Raw genomic sequence first — 4112 nt, 5'->3', positions numbered from 1 at the left:
CGACCTCGGCCTTTCCGAGATTATTACTACATCACGACCCTACACTTGGGGTTGTGAACAGTGGCCAAGTCTAAGAGAACTCCTGTAGATGTCATTGCTCAAGAGCTTGAGACTGAACATGCTAAGCTGATGGCGTCTTAGGAAAAACTAGATAGTCTTCAGGTCTGAATCATAGCTCTGGAGACAAAATTAATAACACTGAGGCAGAAATTTGTAAAGTAACACAAAGAAAATCTTCAATGCAAGGAGAAAGTCATTTGGTTGGCATCAACTATTCTTTCTCAAACATCAGATATTGACTGACTTTCTCGATCGGCAGCCAGGAAGAAGTCCACATTACAAACAACAAGGGGTCAGTTGAGTGCCATAAAAGCGACACTATAACGTATTCTATCTTCTCAATTCTAACTTGTAACCATATCATTGCCCTTTAATATATGTGGCCATTAAGCCGTTCTTATTTTCCTAAATTTTGTTGTGTGTGATCGATTGTTGCCTGAGAATTCGGTAGATCATGTATCGTTTCCAAATTAACCATCTCATGCTCCTAACGAATAAGAACGTGCAGCGATATCCGCGCCATGACTCTTTTAAATTGTGAGTACTAAATGCCTATGTTGAGTATAAAATATTGCATATTTCCCCTATTTATACCTTGGTTTTATGAACATGATAGTGCTTAATCGATCTATTTTATGCATGTTTTGTCTTGCGAGGTGATATTGAGAGCTTAAGGTAAAAAGGATATTAAAAGTATGGAAATTGATGTTCAAGAATTACCAAGGCAACGATGGATCTTTGGTGACCAAGATTGAAGATTTCAAGAGTTTAAGATCCAAGAAAACCAAGTGAAGAAGGAAGAAAATTGAGTTTGCAAAGTGCAGAATTCATGAGCTACTGAACTTGATAGTTCGATGACATCGAACACACTTCGATGCCATCAAAGTAAGCATTCGATGTCATTGAAGGAGGCTCGATCACATCAAAATTTCAGAGGAAATTCAAGTTTGGTTGCTAGACATAAAGGAGCAATTCTCAATTTCATCGAAGTCCCTTCAATTCAATCGAAGAGCGGTTCGATGTCATCGAAGCTAGTTCAATGGCATTGAGATTTTCAAGAATTCCATACTCAACTTACTGGACACTTTTTGGCAATTTACGATGACATCGAAGACTCCTTCGATGACATCAAAGCTAGTTCGATGACATCAAAGAATTACATAGTGCGAAAGGGCGTGTAGTTTTCGAATTCAATTCCAACAGGACTTTGCACCTTCGATGACATCGAAGTCCCATCGATGGTGACATTAAAGCTACGCAGTGTGTAAATTTAAGGCGGTTTGCAAAGATGGCCGAATAAAGCCTATTTAAAGGGCTTCTTTGAGCTATTCTAAGCACGAAGTAGGGTTGGAGGACTAGCGCAAGGGGTGTAGCAACTTCCAAAGAGTTCTTTCTTCTTCTCTAGTTAGTTTTTCATGTTTTTCTTTAAGAATTTTAGCTTAATCATGTCTTTGGTTGGCTAATCTCTTAACTATATCTAAGAGGTGAAGCTTATAGTTTATTTTATTGTCTTTCTTACTTTGATTCATGTTCATTAACTTCATGTTGGATATTTCATAGTTTATGGTTTAAATTTAAGAAATTTTTTGTTATTACTTTGATTTATCATCGACTACGGGCACGATAGATGCTTTGGAACTCCATGAATGCTTTCTTCTCTATTTATGATTGTTTGATCTGTAGAATTCCTTGATCTACCATTGACTACGAGCATAGTAGATGCTTTTAACCCTGTACAATCAATGCAATAAGATGGTTATATGTGGAACCAATGTTATGAATGTTAAGAATCTGTTTGAATTTGTTTATGATGTTTTAACCGCTCTATCATCCAAATGGATAGATTACGACTTCGATTACAGTTGAAGTATTGATTCACTCGATTACAGTTGAAGTATTGATTGAATCAAGTAAGGATGCATTAAGATGGCTACAAGTGGATCCTTGGCGCTCTAGTATTTCTTTTATTAATAATTTCACTCTACAATAATTACTTTCAATTTTCAGAATTTAGTTTAGCTTCTAGTTCTAATTCTTAATTAATTTAGAAATTACACATATTTAGTACTTGTGGATTTGTCCTTAGTCTCATCGAGATTATTACTACATCGCAACCCTGCAATTGGGGTACAAGAGAACAACCTACTATTTAAATAGCTTTTTGTTCCCTTACTTTATTATCACTCTACACGATCTTAATCTTTTCCAATGGTTTTCAGTCCCCTACCTCTCATTGCAGGTGTTGAATCCTATCAAAAAGAAATTCTCGAATCCCGTTTAAAAGATTATGCCCTCTTCAATTTGCTATCCAATGCCAACAAGTTAGTCACTGATGCTTCCTTCGTGGTAAGCGTTAACCCCTCGACTGAATTAAATGATCAGATTGAAGAGCTACTCCTAAAGCTGAAACATTTAACTGTCATGGGGACACGTTACTGCTACGTGAATTATTCCCACCAGGTAAATTCTTTCTACTTGCAATAGCAATATGTGGCCAAAGAAGACTCGGCCGAAATGGGTGGCAAGCATGAATTGGCATAGTATGAATGGTTGCGATATGCCTAAGCACATCAGTTCAAAGAACCATGCTTCGAATGTTAAAATCCTACAGGATTGGACTGATGGAAGAATTTGAAGAGTGACGCAATGATTTCTTTGAAAAAGAGGTGGCCAACCTAGTGGATTTATCGTTCTTAGACGAACAAATCCTCTTATACCAAACATGGTCGAGAGCAAGTTATAACGCTCGGAAGGTAGCCAAACGTAAAGTTTCTTTGACCGAGACTCGTGTCGACCAGTTACTTCATCTCTTACCACACGTTATAGAAGAAGGGACTACCTGGGCTCCGTCTAAGGAAAAAGCTGAAATAGAGATGCAAGCTCTTCTTGAAGAGTTCGAGCAGATGAAGATTTAGTTCAATCGATCGTACTTAGGCTTTTGTTTCTCTTTTTCCTTCGTAGCCATGCGGTCGATGACCATTAAGGCGATGAATAAATTTTAATGATGAATAATATTTGAATTGTCGAAAATACTTTTATTTCAGTCGTATTATCTATTTTGGATGGCTATCTTAGTAGTTAGTCTTTACCTTCCAGCACGTACATCCAGTACTTAGTCATTTTCTTATCAACACCATACCTTAGCCATGCAAACATCATCTCCTTCCCTAAAAAAGCTCCATTTTTTCCACTGTATTCTCGCGATCTTGGGAATGGTTTGTTCAGCCTCAGATGTCCAACCGTCGCTCTGCACCCTATGCGCATTAACCACTGCATTCTAATATATAAAAATGGTACTTAGGCTTCAAAATATCCCACGAACCAAATCAAACCAAAATTCTTGTTATGGAAGCTTTAGTATCCATGGATTTCTTTTCTCTATCCATCAAGATAATGGAGGAGATTTTTGAGGAGGGCATAGAATCTTTCTCACATTCTCCTTTTACAGGTGATCCCTTCCCTTTCCTTAGGGATGTTGATGACCTTCCTGAGAATTAATAGCCTCCTCGGGAGATTTTGAACATTATTTCCAAACTCTGGCAACTCGAAAATGAATATTTTGAGGTAAACAAAGAGATTGAACGTTGTACTGCTTTAACACCTAGTCAAGGATTCGAGTATCCATAAGTGGTGAAATTCCACTAGCGTGAGTGTGTGGGGTGTGTGTGTGTAAAAAAAAACATTGAAATGCCACCTTAAATCTCTTGTCGGCCCTTAGTACCAAGTGTGGGGCTCTGCTAGCATGCTCTAAAGCATCTTGGAAGAACAGGTTACACTGGACTCGCGAGGACAATCTAAATGCAGATTTGGCTCAGATCCATCTGTTTACCCAGGCCATGATTAGCTTGAAAATCCTAAGCTGGTCACATTCATTGAGTCCCAGATAGTATTCTATTGGGACTGCGCTGAGACTAGCAAGGCTAGGAAGAGAGCTGTCAACTTGGAGCAAGTGGCCATTGACCAACGACTCGCCTACATCAACCACACTTTGGCCGAGCTTGTGAGCCAGTAGGTTTCATGGACCGAGAGGCACAACATGGCGGGAGAAGCAA

The sequence above is a fragment of the Magnolia sinica genome, chromosome 5, assembly GCF_029962835.1.
Source record: "Magnolia sinica isolate HGM2019 chromosome 5, MsV1, whole genome shotgun sequence".
In the NCBI taxonomy this organism is placed as follows: Eukaryota; Viridiplantae; Streptophyta; class Magnoliopsida; order Magnoliales; family Magnoliaceae; genus Magnolia; species Magnolia sinica.
Note: the sequence above shows the minus strand (reverse complement) of the source record.